The sequence below is a fragment of the Zosterops lateralis genome (assembly GCF_965231275.1).
Source record: "Zosterops lateralis genome assembly, chromosome: 3".
NCBI classification, from domain to species: domain Eukaryota; kingdom Metazoa; phylum Chordata; class Aves; order Passeriformes; family Zosteropidae; genus Zosterops; species Zosterops lateralis.
Genome location: NC_139764.1, coordinates 80,795,183 through 80,812,855, shown reverse-complemented (window position 1 = coordinate 80,812,855; position 17,673 = coordinate 80,795,183).

Below are 17,673 nucleotides of genomic sequence, written 5' to 3'. Positions count from 1 at the left end.
TTTGATGTGGCCACAGGCCTGCCCTGGGAAGTGCATTTCAGGCTGGGCCAGGACTGGTGCTTTGTGAGCACTGAAGGCCAGAAGAGATTTCTTCAGCAGAAGGATGTTCTGCTGAGTCTTCTACATCCTGAACTCAACTATTTGCCTTGGTCAAAAATGTTGCCTTTTAACTGCTTAATGTTTCATTTCTGCAAGTAACCTAATGTTGTATTTCAAGTTGTTGTTATTGCAAGTAACTGCTGCTTACTGGTTGCCCTTGCAAGCTTTCAATGTGAGCTGTGACTGTATCCAAACCAGGTGTGTACCAGTGGCAGCCAGAGTGCAGGTTTGCTTCCTTCAGCTATCCCAGTGCCATGGTCAGAACAAAGTGCCAGGAGTGGGCAGGTTTCTTTTCATGCTGTCCTGGGGTTTATTATGAGGGATGATGCTACAGAGCAATATGTCATTGTCCTGTCAGTGTCAAACTGATAGTGGCATTGGTCAAAGAGCTGCTATGACAATGTCAGCAGTCCCTCCTGCTCTCTGCATGGGCCTCTATTTTTGGCGTAGAACTGGCAGGAGTTGACAATATCCTCAGTCCACCTTCAAGATAATATTAAAAGTCTTTCAGCTTTCTTAAATCTCTCTCTATAAAAAACATTTTATTAGTCAGTCTAGGTGCCTTTAAACATGTTTCTACCTGTACTGACGGCTTCCTCATCTGTCCTTAAGAGATTATGAACAATCTTTTGTATTCATAGCTCTACCTTTTTTTGGTAAGGTTTTGTGTTGAGTTATGCTCTTGTAATGGTTGGCTGAGCTGTACAATACTGACATGCCACTGGCTCTGCACTATCATTTAACTCACTTCTGATGGATCCTCTGGGAAAAATATCTGCACTCACCAGATATCTCCCAGGCTGGCATTTGATTTGTGGGTTACCTATGTTGATTTAAAGCACACAGAGCTTTTTGACTATGTCTGAAAAGCATGTTTCTTGAGGACAGGGATGGCAGATGGTTTTTTGTCCAGAGTCAAACACTGGTCTTCCAGTAGTAAGTCTAAAATTTGCAGTGACATTAGGCTGTGATCAAATCTGCTATTTCTGCTCAAACATGCTGCTTGCTGGGGTCTGTTTGTGCCTGGCCCACATTAGAGAAGCCCCGTGTCCTGCTGGTGTTTTAGGAGTGCATTGCCCATGCACTCCTTCAGTGACTCACAGGTATTGTAATCAGGTTCTTTAATTAACTCCTTTGAGAGTTAAATCTTTAACAGATTTTTAACAGCAGCTTGGATACTTCTGCATAGGAATACTCTAAAGCAGCTGATTCAGAGAACTAAATTAGGTAAGCCATTTCTGAGTTTAGTTCACTACTTTAATAAGTTTTGTACTCATTCCTGCTTTTCTGGACAGTTGCTTCTGTTTGACTCTGATTAGCCATGATTCCTCTATGCATGTAGGATGTTCTTTCTAATCAGTATGGTTTGAGGAAGCTTTTAGTCTTGTATTGCGAATTCTTTCCACAGCTGCTCACAAGACTAAGTTATGCTTAACTAATCTGATGGCCTTCAATGGTGAAATGACTGGATCTGGGAATGAGGGGTGAGCAAGAGATGATATTTCCCTTGACTTTAGCAAGACTTTTGGCACTGCCTCTCATAAAACTCTTTGTTGAGTTTTCTGCATGTCCTCATTGAAGACAAAAAGCTGGATAGTAGTAAAAGTAAAGTCTTTTATTGCATGGCTAAATCAGTCCCATGGAGGCAAAGTTATTGCAGTCCAAGCCAGAATGCAGAGAGCCTTCTAACATAGAGTCCTTATGTTCCAAGCAGAAACAGCAGCCACAGCACCCATATTCGGTGTTCCCTGAGTGTCTTATCAGTAGCATCTGCAGTAGCAGCAACAACAGTGACATTTGATCAGTGTTTTTTGTGAGGCTCATAGCATTGTCAAAGTAGTGCATTTTATTCTATTTTTGCCCAATCAGGTTAAAACATGAAGTTTCTACATCCTTGCTGGGCCTATCCTAAGATTGATGTGTGACAATATTTGTAATTTCTTACACAAACTCTAGGCATATAGCTCTATCTGTTCTATCTAGGAATGCTTAGCAAGGTTACATTGTTTTTGTTATGTCGAGGACTTAATTTTCTTTACAAAAAGCAATGCCACTGGAACTTTAAACTAGGCTCTAGGGCTTCTCTTACTAACTAATAGAGACTCTTATTTGTTTAAGGAGCTCTACTTATTCAAAACTAAGCTTGCATTTCTACCTCATGTCTATGTATCTTAGTTTCTCTGAAGGTTCTAATTCAGTCCTCACATTTCTGGACACTCCTGGGCCTGTGTGGATGATGCCTAGAGAGATTTTGCATCCCGACAACTCTTGTAACCAAGGCAGGATATTAGAGATTGGGAAGGGTGGATGGACAGTTAGAAGGTGGGTGAAATGCTGGCTGGATGACTGGGATCAGAGGGCAGTGGTTAATGAGTTGCATTTACAGACCACTGCAGTTCTCTACTTGTTGCTGGGGTGCGTCCTATTCTACATCATCAATGGCCTGGAGGAGGCAATGCAATGCACCCTCATCAAATTTGCAGATGATTAATGCTTGAGGTCAGGGATGCTTTTCCCAGGCAGGCTGGAGGAATGGATAAACAGGAACCTCATGAAATTCAGCAGGGGCAAATGTCAAGCCCTGCCATGGGCACCAGGACAGGCTGAGACTGCTGGGGAGTAGCTCTGTGGAAAGGGCCATGGTTAGGCAGTGAGCTGGGCATGTGTGTGTGCGCCTCAGATCAGCACCTACAGAGCTCTTCCAACGAAACCTTTGCCCGTGGAGCGTTTAGCTGAGGTAAATGAGCTAAACACTGCTGTTATATTTTGCATCATTCCCCCATGATTCAAGTTCTCTCTAGCAGTAGCATGATTTGCCCTGTGACTTCTGAGCAGTAAGCACAGCCATGCTCACTGTATAGTCTTAAAAGTTAGGAATTTTAAAAAATTATGTGGCTTGGGTGTCAGAATGTTTTTATTACCTTTCCAGCCTCTCGAGGTCTTCCCTGTCTTCTTTAAGGGTGGCTGTCAGAGCCTGTGCTGCCCCAATGTCTTTGTGCTGAGACAAAGAGCACAGTAAATGGGAAGAACAATCATGAGGACGAGGAATCCATACACGGGTAGCTTGCCACCAGTGAAGCAGGAGGTAGGAAATGGGGTATTTTACATCTGCTGGCACTGAGAAGTGGTTAGATGGCACATCTAGGTAGGGGCTGATGTCAGGCAATTTGGTATCCACTGCCAATTTCCAGAAGGCCAGCAAATTGCATCTGGTGAGGGGAATCAACCTCGAGGGCATTTGGGGTGGTTGGACGCCAAACCATCTCTATTTTCAGCTAATTCCTTGGAAATATCATGAGGGTAGTGCTGTAATCTATCTCCTTTTTAATTTTTTTTCTCATAAATCAAATAATTTCTTGAAAAATAAATTTCTCTTAAGTGAGAAACTTTTGGTCTGGCAGTCTTAATGTTGAAGCACATTTATTCCTCTGGCATGGCAAAGAGCTCTTGTGGTGGGCAGAGCTTTGTTCGCAGGCTGGGTTTGCGAGGCAGGGAGCAGGGACTGCGATGTAGCACATTTCTCAGTGCTCTGCGTCCACTTGAGGGCACCACAGTATTGCTGGTAGCAGCGATTCTGTTAACTGCGTGGGGGACTGTACCCTGCACTTTAAAGGAATCCTTTCGGGAAAAAAAAAAAAAAAAAAAAAAAAAAAAAAAAAAAAAAAAAAAAAAAAAAAAAAAAAAACCAACACAAACAAACAAACAACAAAAAAAAAAAACCCACAAAACAGCAACAGCACAATTTCTTTAAAACCACCACCACCACATTGTAAGAATGTGTATGTCTGCTCTGCTTGATCTTCCCCCGGAATGCGGGCACTTTGCCCCAGCACACCAGACCCTCTTGGAGTGCACACATTATACCAGGCCTTTCCCTGCCAGGAGGAACATGTGCTTTGTGGGTGAACAGACTCAAATGGACAACAAATGAGGAGTAATTTAGTTCTTAGCTCTGGTGAGATACCGGCTTTTCTGAGAGAGCCAGAGCAGTGACAATTAATTTATTTGAAAAGGGGCTGTGAGCCAAAGGCAGATACTGTGCTCAGCATGGGGAGTGGGCTGGGCATGCAGCCCTCTGCACCCCCCCTCCAGCAGGCAAAGCCACTGCTACCACTAAGCTGCTGAACCTCTTCTTCCTTCCTTATCACGTTCTCTGTGCCCATCCCATGCTTTCTGTCCCTTCAAGCACGGCTTTTCTGATGCTGTCATGTTTTTTAGTGCCCTCTGCAGCAGCCCCTGCAGGCAGGGCACAGTCCAGGTTTGGGTGCAGCTGCATTCCCTCAGCCAAGTGAGTTCTTTTAACAATGAAGTCCCCTTTGTTTGGCTGAGGGGGTCCCCCCAGTATCACACAGCTCTCTGGAGAAGCAGAGGCTGAACAAGCCCCAGAACAAAAACGCCCTTGGGTCACCCTGCATACTCTCAGACGTGCACCCCCTTTGGCTCGGTGGCTTGAAGGAGAGCAATGCTGGCACTGGTTGAGGGGTGGTTACTTGCTGGTTTTAGAGGGTGGTTTCTGAATTTTCACAGTATTACTAAAGTTAGAAAAGACCTTTAAGATTATCGAATCCAACCGGTAACCCAGCACTGAGAAGTCCACCACTAGGCCATGTCCCTAAGTGCCACCTCTGCAAGCCTCTCGGGATGGTGATTCCACCACTTCCTTAGGCAGCTGATTCTAATGTCTGACCACCCTTTCAGTGAAGCAATTTTCCCCTAATCTAGCTCCTCAGCAGAACTTAAACGAATTTCCTTTCATCCTGGCAGTTGTTACATGGGACAAGAGACTGATCCCCCGGGCCACAACCTCCTTTCAGGAACCTGTAGAGTTGTAGGTTGATAAAAGGTGTGCTCTGAGCCTCCTTGTCTCCAGGCTAAATGCCCCCAGCCCCCTCAGCTGTCCATTACAAGACTTGTGCTTCAGACCCTCCACCATTTTGTTGCTGTTCCCTGGACATGTACCAGCCCCTCAGTGACTTTCTCATAGTGAGGGGCCCAACCCTAGACACAGCACTCGAGGTGTGGCCTCTCCAAGTGCTGAGTATGGAGGACAATCACTGCCTGGTCCTGCTGGCCACATTATTGCTGATACAGGCCAGGATGTCATTGGTCTTGGTCACCTGGGCAGACACTGGCTTGTGTTCAGCTGCTGTCAACCAGCACCCTCAATTCCTTTTCCTCTGGGCAGCTTTCCAGGCACTCTTCCCTCAGCCTGTAGTGCTGCAGGGGGTTGTTGGCACTCAAGTGCAGGACCTGCCACTTGGCCTTGTTGAATGCTACAGTTGGCCTTGACCCATTGATCCAGCCTGTCCAGATCCCTCTGTAGAGCCCTTTTTGGCAGAGAGGGTTGACTGAGGATCTGACTAAACCAGAAAGAACCAATGGGTGGTCTATTCATGCTTGGGCCAATTGCTAATGGGTCAGGAGTCCTTCAAAGCATTGTAAAGAGCTGCTTGGTGAAACCTCCTGAAGGGTACTTTGAATTTAAGCTTATTACCTCAGAGGAATAAAAAGGAGGTGTGTGCTGCTCAGCAAGTGTTGCAGGCCTTGGAGTTGTGCCCCAAAAGTTTCTCTTTGCATTTCAGAGGCTGGGCCACTGCAGGCTTGTCAAGACATGCATGGGCTCCCAAATATATAAAACTTCAGTAGGAGAGATCTGTGCTACAGAGCAACAAAGAATATGAAGTGATTTAATTTGGGGCTCAGTCCAGGACTCCAAAGGGCCCTGGCTGGCAGAGTGCCAGGCAAATAAACAGGAAAAAAATGGGTTTGAGTCTCAAATCTACCATCAGATTGTGTGAAAAACTGTGTCTTCTCTGAGCTTTAGCTTCAGTAGCTGCACACTGCACTTCTTTATGCTCACATTCAATGGCCTAAAATGTAGGGGTGGCATTGATGTCTAGATTTGTTATTTATGGCCTCGTTGAGAACCTTATCTTTCTCATTGACTCATCTCTTTCAGAACTCCTCTGCAACAGATGAAATTTCACCCGATAAAAAGACTTTGGGCAGGCTGGTGTTGGTCTAAAGGGTGGGAAAAATGAATGCCTCTTGTCTCTGGGTCAGCTGCTTCCTTGCCAATTATTATCTCTCTTTTAGCTTAGTTGAATGAGGTTGGTGATCAGGCTATGAGATTTGGGACTGCTAGTCATTCTGCTGAGCTTGTGCCAGCCAGGAGTGAGGTGCAGCCTGCACTCCCCACAGAGGTAGCAAATCAAACAACAGCTGATTTTAATGAACCGTTTGAAGAAAAAACATTGATAGAAATAAATCCCTGGATTTCCACAGTGAGAAACCAGAAGTCTCCCTGTTGCAGAGCTGTTGTACTGAGTGAGCTGCGTGAGGGTCTCCCACTGTCCCAGCCAGCCCATCTACTGGGACTGTCTCTTGCTTCTTGAATCAAAGTGTGGCCTGAAAGCCCAGGCAGGGATCAACTCCACAAGTAGTTTTATCTCTTTCCTCTGTCAGACCAGCTAACCAACCACTTTTCTGGAAAGAAAACAGAATTATGTGCTGTGAACATTGACTCCAGCAATAATTCCATCACCCTTTTTAAACAGTTTGGTGTAGGTGTCAGAAAAGAATGGTTCCTGTTCTCTGGCATCTAAGAGATTACTATTTAACAGGTGTCTGCACAGTTCAGAAGGGCACTGAGAATTAGGCTTGACTATACTTTTGTGGTATATTTCTACTACCTTTGGAGGCCCTGGGCTCTTCAATTCTCTGTATCTACTCTCCCTTTGAGGTGATAGGTAATTCAGTTCTACTTCTAAGTCTTCAGTTCCATTCTCTTCCTGCCCAATTGCTCCATCTAGGCCACAGGGAGCATCTGCATGCAAATCACTCTGTCTCCTGGTTTTCTTTCATATAAATCCATTATCTTGGCAGCTTCTAGTACTTTTACACCTGCCATGGTTTAACCCCAGCCAGCAGCCAAGCCCCACGCAGCCACTGGCTCACTCCCCCACTTGCAGGATAAGGGAGAGAATTGGAAGGTTAAAAGGTAGAAAACTTGTGGGTTGAGATAAAGATAGTTTGATTGGGAAAGTAAAAGCTACTCACACAAGCAGAGCAAAGCAAGGAATGAATTCAATGCTTCCCATGGCAGGTGGGTGTTCAGCTATCTCCAGGAGAGCAGGGCCTCATCACACTTGAGAGTAGCTTGGGAAGACAAACACTAGCACTACAAGCATCTCCCCCTTCCTTCTCCCCATCTTATATACTGAGCATGAAGTCATATGGTCCTGAGTATTCCTTTAATCTATTTGGGCCACCCGTCTGAGCTCCTTGAAACCTGCCAGGCACCCCCAATCTCCTCCCCAGCATGGCAGTACAAAAAGGTAAAAAAGGCCTTGGCTCTGTGCAAGCCCTGCTCACCAATAACAAAAACATCTCTATATCATCAACCCTGTGTTCAGCACAAGTCCAAAACACAGCCCTCTATAAGCCACTTGAAGAAAGCTAACTCCACCCCAGCTAAAACCAGCAAAACACCTCATCTTCTCCCGTGCATGTTTTTCATTCAAGTTCTTACTTAACCACAGGTGGTCCCCTTGATCTCTGCTGCAGTGAGACACAATTTTCATCTCTGTGTCCACAGAGCAGTTTTTGCAAACCTGTTTTGTATTTCTAGTTCTGTCTCATATAGTGGCACACAGGGAGGAAGGTGCAAAGGACTCTGTTAATAAATTTAAGTAAGGTTACACAGTTTACCTTTTCTTTTTTTCTGCCCTATACCTCCTGTGAAGATAAATGAGGAAATTAATATTAGAGTTACGCAACACTGGAGAGAAGTGCCTGCTTGTGTTTAAACACATATATATGTAAATGATTTTTTTAAAAAAACCCCCAACTTTTACATCTGCTAAGTGAACATTAAAGTACTGGTTTCATAGTGTAAAGTAAAGGCAAAGCCAAAGCAGTCCAACTTGAGACTCAATGTTGAATAATACTCACTGCATTGTGGCTTTACAGGATAAACATGGTCATGTTAGACCAGAGATTAATGTTTTCCATTAATTTTACTTGTTCCATAAACAAGACAGGACTGTTATTTTTTGCTTTTAAAGCAGCATATTAACAAGCACATGCTGCTGCTGGATCCCAATTAAAGGTTAACTGCAGTCAGCTGTCATATTGGTGGCTTATCAGTTATTTTCTATCTGTGAAGTCAACCTGAATATAATTCTCTGTCCTTGGATTTTGCAATTACATCTGGGCAGTTTGGTTTACCTTTAAGATGGTTAAGGTGAAAATAAATGTTATACTCATGGAGGTGACTGTCAGCTCAAAAGTCACTGAGTTCTCACAGAGACTCACCAGGTGTGTGGTCATCCTGTCTGTAGCTAATCTAGCTGTGCATTTAGGGACTCAAAAGTGTACCTGCATTTGTCCAACAATGGAGGGAGAAAAGAAAATAGGAAATAGGCAATAGGGTGGCAGAGCAAAGCTTCACAATACTCTACAAACAGGGAAGTATTTTCCTATCAGAGCTGCTCTTGTTTTGTGTACTATCATAAATAGCACCTGCTACGTGATACACATACACGAGGGCATATCCCAGAAACCATCTTGGAAATAATGATATTTGTTTGTCAAGGTTAATCTGCCTTCCTTCTTTACTTTCACATTTAGAAATCTTCTGGGATTTGAGAGCAATAAGCAAGAATGCACCTGTAATTTGCTGGAGCTTGTTTACTTCTTATATTATTTTTTTTGTGATGAATCCAAAGAGGTCAAGGTCCTTTTGTTTTACCTTCATTTTAACTTCATTTTTGCCCCAGATTTTTAGGGTTTAAAGGTGACACTCACAGTCACAATAAACCAAACATCCCATGTGGATTGTGACTCAAGAGAAAACGTGTGAAATTAAAATTTTAACAGGTTTGTTTTCTTCTGTGTGTTCCATTCCTACATTTGTTCTGAAAAACAAATCTATTCTTTGTGACACTTTATAGTTTATTAGTAAAGTGATGTTAGCATGACAGCAGAGCAAAGGTGAGTGCTGCCCTTTCCAAACTCTGCTTGCAGAAGTGTGGGGGACTGGGCAGGAGCACAGAGCTCTGAAGGGGTGATCTCCAACCACAGGATGGGACCTGTTGGGCCAGCTTAGTACAGCTTGTCCCAAAAGCCTCTCCAAACACTGAGCTGGGAACTGGGTCGAGGTACCCTCCAAAGTGCTGTCACCTCCACATGAGTGGTTGCTGCCAGCTCTAGTCCCAATTGAGATCAATAACGGGCTGTGTCATTTGTTCACACTTATGAAATTGTGTAATGCATGATGGGCAGGGTACTTGGTGTGGGTTCAGAGTAGGAGTTCAAACATGAAACATTTGTATAATGGGATTTGGGCATTTCCCAGATCAGTTCTACTTCATACTGAGCTGAGAACTTGGTAAATCCTGGCTCACTATGGAAACAGCTGTAAACTGTGCAAGGAGAAATCCTTCTCCCTGTCCAAAAGAGAATTTCATCTGCACAACAGATGGCATCAAGGGATGCCACCTGACTTAATAAAAGGAAATTCTAGGTCCTTTCCTGCTTGACTTAATGAACCAGAAGCACATGAGGCGGGAGGAGGGAGAAAAGGGGAGAGGTTTGGGCCAGAATGACCTGCACTGTTGGATCTGAGCTATAAAGGGAAACAGGTCCTGGAGGTATAAATGCTTCAGTACATCTGAGTTTGGATGTGACCTCCCACAAGATTATCACAGAGCTCTCACCATCCTGTCACAGGAATTGGGGAGGGTGAAAGGATTGTTGAGCACTAACTAAACACAGCAGACACATCCTTCTCTTGGTCTTTTGCTTCTTTTAATGCGTCCACACAAGTCTTGCAGTTAAACTGATCTAATTTGTGGTTTTTAAACCTTGCCTTTCTGAGCAAAGTTTCAATGAACAATGGCAGGACTCTAAGGTGTCTGTTCCGTTCAAGGTGGGAGATTTAGGTATCAGACACACTCCGGAGGACAAAACTCCTTCTACATGTTTCCCTGGGTAGCTAAGGGAGAAAAAAGTACGTCTTTGCTTAGTTTCAAGGACTGTTTTGAGAGGTGACAATGGATGCATCTCTGAAGGAAAAATACCTTCTAGTAGCCACTGCAAGCTAGGAGCAGTCACTGGCATGTAACATGATAAAATCACACTGGAACTGTGTGGGTCCCAAAGGAGAATGTTACACACTTGATTTCTTGCCCAGTTTTATAATGTGTTTGAAATCAGTACATTGCATACATCTCAGTTTCCATTGCTCTAATGATCTGATGATTTCCTGAAACACTTTAATGGAGTTTCCACTGACCTTAAAATAATAGTTTTTTTTAAAGAAGTGGTTAAGTGCAGACTTTTATGAGACAAATGGAGCCAGACCTCTCTCAAAATATGATTTTTGCAAATGTGCATGGTTCTAAAAATCTCAGAGCTGTTTTTCATAGTGACAGAAATAACACAAATGCCAGAGTAAGCAGCAGTTGATCTTGCAACACTTCAGTTTCAATGCTAAGTCATTCACTGTATACAGAAACAGGTCTAGAAGAAGGTCTGAATGTCTTTCAAACTACCACTGAACAGCATGGAAGTGCCTGTGTCTTGTGGCCACCTTTGACCCAGCAACTCACATCTTCATACAACTATTTGTATTTATCCTGTCATAATCTGTTCTTATTAAATGTGCTCAGGTTGATCTTTCCTCCTTTCTGTCCCTTCTATTTTTGACCTGTACTATTTTACATTTTCAGGTTTCAGAATCTTCTACACTCTCAGCATCCTAGTTTTTTCTACAGAGACACTGTAACTACCCTTTTCTGGGTTTGTCATTTGATATCCATTTCCTTAGCCTTAATTTCACAGGACTGTTGGCTCAAAACCATACATGCTCTCTGGCAAGGTTTTCAGTCTTTCTTCTTCACCCCTGCTGGACTCCGTGGTTCTTAGAAAGCTGGCTCTTTCCCCAGTGCATCTTGACAGCTGAGCCTGTAACAGATAGATAAAAAAAAATTTACAATTTACAGTACAACTCAACATCTTTTCTTTATCCCCGGTTTTGTCAGACCAACCTATTTCTAAAGAAATAATTTCCCAAAGGCAGGCAGACTTGTGCCCTTATTGGCCATCAGTGCTGCCAGTTAGGTAAAGATTTAACAGACTGAGTATCCATCATATGTAATACCAGAGAATTTTCTGTTTTTAAGTATTCTGAGCTCTTAGAAAATCCAGATTTTGAGATAGAACTTCTTTCTTCCTTTCCTCCAATCTGAATAGACAGATATTTAAATCAAGAATTATTAGTAGAGAAGTTATCCTATAGCAAACAGTGAGGGAAGTTTGGACACATTAATTTTGTCACAGGGAAAATTCAATACATTAGTCATATGTTTCTCACAGAATACATCTTCTGATCTTTTTGTCCCCTATATGTTTCAAAATCAAATGAAAGAGTTTAGGATTCAATTTCTTGGGACTTGCTAATCTGATCATAAATGAAATGTATAAAGGCACATCTGAAGATATACACCACATATCTGATCTGCCATCTAACCTTCATTCGCCAATCTGTGGTATTTACAGAGTGCTAATCACTAGATTAGGCGTTTATCTTTGATGATATAGGACAGACTAAACTTTAATACCATAGTGGGCTCCATACTACATTAAAAAGTTTGTCATGTAAAACACTCTTCTCAGCAGGGGAGGGAGCTGAAGGAGGAGTTACTTTTCAGTGCCACTCTGGAGATGGCATTGCTGGCCAGGAACATTTTCTAACTGTGCTTTGCAGCATTTTCACTTGCTGAGCAATAATAACTGGTGCATCTATCTGTATTTAAAATGACAGATGGCGCCTGTCCCGGCACTGATAGGGGTGATTGTACAAACATCATCTCTTCAGTGGGAGAGCTGGAGAAAAATGGCACAAACTTGTACAAGGTCACTTCTGGTTTATTTTAGAATCTCTACATCCCAAGGTGTGCCCTTATAAAAAAATCCAATTTGCCCTTGTAAAAAATTTAGTATGAAGAAAGCAAACAATTGGTTTTGGGCAGCTTAAAAGCTATTCATGCCTCCAGATTCATGTCCATTTCCAAACATGACTTAAACTAATCCCTTATCTGTCACCAAGGGAGAAATATCCCAGAAGAAGCACATCTGCTATGGTGCAAAGTGGAGAAGAAGGCTCTGACCCCATGTTACTGCAAGGCAGGTTAGTGCTATTAAAAATTGCTATTAAAAATATTAAAATATTAAAAAATATTAGAAGAGTTTACTTATCCAGCTGGGTTTGTTTGTTTTTTTCTTGTTTATTTGTTGTTTTGTTTGTTTCTTTGCTTTCTCAGAAAACTTGAAGAGCCCTTTGGGATTTATTTATGCATATGTATGCAAAGAAATCTATTGCTTCTTTAGATTTATAAGAAAAATGAAGAGTCAAGAAATATGTTCCTGTGTCATCCTGTCTTCTGCCTGAGGAGCACCGCTGAGCTGTTATTTACTTTCTGTGCTAATATTTTAGTCTCATATTTGGTTATAGCTCCAGATGGCACATGTTTGCATTCACATTTGCAACAGCTGAGATATAGTCAGGCAGCATAATATCTCTAACAAAATGTCCTTCATTTAAAATGAAGATGAACACTCCGCCTACTTCAGCTAGTGAGCAGCATCTGCCAAAAAGTCACTTTAAATGCTACCCCAAAGTTTCTTGAAACAATGAACAGGAGGACATGAGTCAAATATGATGCTTTGGATAGGTTTTTAGAGAGGTGGCTTCTCAGAACTCCTGTTTTGCATCGAGAGTTGTGGCAGAAGTTCAGAGACATTTGCCTACTTGGTCACTAGAAGCAAATTTAAAACAGGCCTAATTTCAGTGATAGACAACATTTCATAGCAGGGCAGGTGCCTCTCTATTAATTTACTAATTTATGCAAATGGCTATCATCAAAAAGATGCTGATTTTATCAGACATAACCAACCAAAGTATTTTAAGCACATACCCTCAATCACTTGAGCTTCAAGGTAGGTTAAACATGTTTAAATTAACTGGATTCCTCATTCATGTAGACTTGCTTCAGATATAAGGGTCAAATCCTACTTTACCATGGCATTCTCATAAGCTAAATACACCATTTCAGAACTTTTTTAAAAGCTGAGCAGGCTTCAATGTGGGCCTGGTATTTCCCAGTATCTTCCTAGCCAAAGCTGGCAATGGTAGCTCTTGTTTTCTCCAGCTGAGAAATAAATGCCTTTATTGCTCAAGAAATATGGAGGAAATGCAATCCTTCTAGAAAGATAATGGTTTTATTACTGTTTCCTTTTCTTAAGGCTAGAGAGGTCAGCTGTCCTCAAAAGTGCCAGTGACGTGGAATTCACCCAACTTCTCCCAGGAAACACATTGTATAAAACTCCTAGATATTCCTGTTCTGAAGTCATATGGATGTTTATTGGCCAATTAAATGTTTGCAAGTGAGACCAGAGAGATAAGAGGTCACTGAATCAAGGAATATGTGCAATATGTCACCTGGTGTGACGCCAGAAAGGCTGCTGTCACTTTCCTAGGAAGGCAAAGTTCCTTCTTATACCCCATATGAAATAATAGCAGAATATTCTTCTCCTTCAGAAATGCATCTGCCTCCAATCTCACCTTTTAGGAAAGCAGCAGAACTCACATCAATGCTTGGTAATAACATAGTTACTATAAACATGGTATACATATGTATAGTCCAACATGTATGTGCTTGTATATATGGACATTCTACTATAAGGACAGTGTCAGATTTTCTGCCCCATAGTTAAATTATTATAGTCTTTTAAACAACTCACAACATTGAGTGAATTATTTTGAAGAGCAGTGCCCTCAAAATTTGAGAATATGAATGTCTGCTAATGGTACAAAATTATTTGGAGGAAGACAGGACTGTCAGAAGAATTGTAGAAAAGCTTTACGAAAATCAACTGGGCGTCAAATGATGATTAAGTATATGTGTATATGTGTATATGCATGTATGGCAAAAGATGCACACAAACCACTCTTGATTCTACTCCTGATGAAGTTTAGAGCCTCTGAACTGATGACCATCATTCAGGAATAAAACCTGGGGGCTGTGACTGTTCCACAGCAACAACAGCTCATTGTTCAGAAGTGATTCCTGAGAAAGGCAAAACTGAGAACTTCATCCTGTCTCAGTTTAAATCCATCTTTCCTAAGTCCTGGATTCTGTGTCCTATCTTGAAACTTCCTGCATCTCCCCCTAAAGAATATCTTAGAAAAGCTGTAGGGCTAGGAAAGATTCAAATGAGGGTAACAAGATGATCAAAGTCCTTCTGTCACTCTAAAGAAAGGAGCTACATCTCTTTAGTTTGGACAAAGGGTGACCATGGGAGTCTTACTGAGATTTATAAAATAGGCCAAGCAATAGACAGTATGAATAGGGATTGATTGACTGATTGATTGATTCCCTTTTTTCCTCCACTGTAAAAGAGCAAGAAGGCACCAGATCCCATAAATGTAATGTTTGATCAAGTTTTGTCTTGCATACAGGCATCCACAGAGAACTCCTTGGCATAGGCTGATGTGGATGTTCCTGTGGTTTTAGGAGCAGACTGCATAAGACCATATGTTAGAAATTAATTGAAAGTTATTAAATGCATAAAATCATTCTGGTTCAGGATTTCCCTTAGATGCAAATTATTGAAGGCAAGAAAAATAGTCATGAGAAGAGTGGTATGTATCATACACTCTTCCTGAAAGAATCATGTTTGGCTACTGCCAAGGTAAGGATAAGATTGCCATGTAAGCTCCTCTATTATCTGACAAGTCTCTTCAGACTTCCAAGTATTCCATTAGGTGATTTAATGCTATGGACTATGAGCCAAAAATAGTACATGTTTTATATGTTTGGACCCAATGAGATATTTATTATTTTAGATCCCAGCAATGGTGTGAATATAAAAGAGCTGTCTGCAGCAATCATAGAGACATAGAAAGTCTGAAGGGGCTGGAGGGGACCTTAAAGATATCTAGCTCCAACCTCTCTGTCATGTGCAGGGGGCACCTTCCACTGACCAGGTTGCTCAAAGCCCTTTCTAACCTGGCCTTGAACATTCCAAGTGATGGGGCGTCCACACCATCTCTGAGCAACCTGTGCCAGTGCCTCACAAGTGCCTCACTGTCAAGAATTCCTTCTGTATATCTAATCTAAACCAACTCTCTTTGAGTTCTTTTCATTTTGTGTATGAACTTAAGACATATTGTGTTGTTACCCAAATGGCAACACTCATGCCTGAGGAGCAATTCTGATGGTTTCAGAGAGAATGTGGTGGCAGTGAGTATTTGTGGGCATGGGTGTCTTCTAGGTTGAAAAAGTATACATATGCAAAACAGAAAAAATACCAGTGATGTGACTGTGTCTTATTGTTCTTAAGCCAGCATGCTAGAGACAGCTAAAGTAGATAGAAACCTATGGGGATTTGTCATATCACAAAATTGGGTTTTGTATTGTGTGCTTCCTTAACGTTTCAAAGTATGAAGCATTGCTACTGTAGCATCAAGACTTAGATGCTTTATATCTAGGTGCATGTGGCTGGTGCATGCAATGTGGCAACCATTCTATAGGTAAGATTTAGAAAGAAAAATTAGCTGTTGCTTAATTTATGAGTATAGAGCTAAATTTGGCTGCTGGTCTTCTACCTTTGAGAAAAGTGTGTCAGACAGAAAGTTCATTTCAGGCAGTTCTGAATCAGGACAACCAGGATTAGCTTCACCTGCAATTCAGAGTTGACTCATAAGTAATAATTTTCTCAGGAAAGCTGATAATGCATAATGTGTCCCAGGCAGTCATCATGATGCAGTTGCCTTTACTCTTATTTTTGGCAAATAGTAATAAAGTTATTTTATATATGTTATATTTATATATAGATATATATACCAGGAATTTCTGAAAGAAAGAAATATAATTTACTTCTGCCTCTTAGATCTATACACAACCAAGGGAAATAAATGATGACAAATAGAAATGGTATGCAATACCATATGTTGCTGACATCTGGACTCTGCATATGACTGATGCAGACCTCAGAAGGAAAGAAGAGTAGGAAAAGAACCAATTTAACCTGAGGTATAATATAAGCACAGTTAATAAGAGCTGTGAAATAATGACATGAACCAAGAGAGTGAAAGGGTTAACCACAAGATGCTGCTCTTGGAGCACAGGAGCTGGGTTGCTCAGAAGTCTGCTGCCTAGATCACTGAAACACCACTATGCTCACCAGCAGTTAGGAGACAGAACTTCTTTTCCAAGCAAACACCTTGCAAGAATGATTTTAAGAAGCTCAGTCTCACTTTTTAGTAGGGCCATTAGCCAATCAATGTAATTCATGCTGAACCTCAGATGGCAATGGCCCTGTAACACCAGTTCATTCCATTGAATCTCAGCCCAGCTTGAATTTTACATCACAAATAAGAAGGATGGGACTTTCTGGGGACTTCTCTGTTGCTGTGCCATTTTACTTACAAAGCTCTTTGATACCCCAGCAATGGACAGCAACAGGGACCTGTTGAATGAATGGAGAGATGGACAAGCAAATACCACCAGGTATTCAGTGCTGTGTGCACCTTGAACCTCCACAGCAGTTAGTAATATCTGCACCTCAGCAGCACTACACTCCTAAATTTCTCAATTTTGGAGCAGTCATCTCTTTCTCCACTTTTTGTCTCCTCAGAAGGGGAAAATTTTGCAACATACATATCATGAAGAGGCAAAAAAAAAAGTCATTTTTTTAAATGGCCCAGCATGGGGAAAAAAAAACCAAAATGGGGGTAGCAAAACACAAATTTGCAGTTATGCATCTGATGGTGTTTGGGGGGGCCTTTACACACCAAAGGCTTGGAGATCTGGCAGATGAAGACCTTCAAGCTGTTGCTTTTAATGCTCAGTTTTTGCTAAGACATGCTAAGAGCCCAGATAGTAGGAATGCATAAACATGCTTGGTGAAAAAAAATTTAGTACCTTTTCCCCTGTATAAGAGCAAGCAAGACAGTAGAGCGTCAAGTTACAAAACTTTGAAGTATCAATGTCTTCTTATTAAGGCTGACTTTCCTTCATTCCTGCTACCTACTGTTCTCTGCTGATGAGTGAAGAGTCCTGACAATTCAGTCATTCAGCTCTTGAGCTGCTACAAAGTTCGCATGTACAGTATTATGAATTGCCATTTTTTCTTCATCAGTTTCTATGAGGAAAATTTAATTATACGGCCTGTCTGGGAGAAATATTCTGAAGGAGGAAAATGTACTGGATGTCTTGTGTCACCTTGTTCTACATCAAGGCCCAGATTCCCAGGCTGCTCAGGGAAGCGGTAGCCACTATCCCTGTAGGCACTTAAAAGCATGTAAATGTGGCATTGAGGACATGGATTAGTGGTGGACTGGGCAGTGCTGCGTTAATGGCTGGACTTGATCTGAAAGCCCTTTTCCAACCTAATCAATTCAATGACTCTAAGCCCTCATATTCTGTGTTTGAAATTATAATTTGTGAAATGCAAGAGAGAACACTGTTGTGAGCTTCAACAGCTGATCTTCTCTGAAGTTTCTTT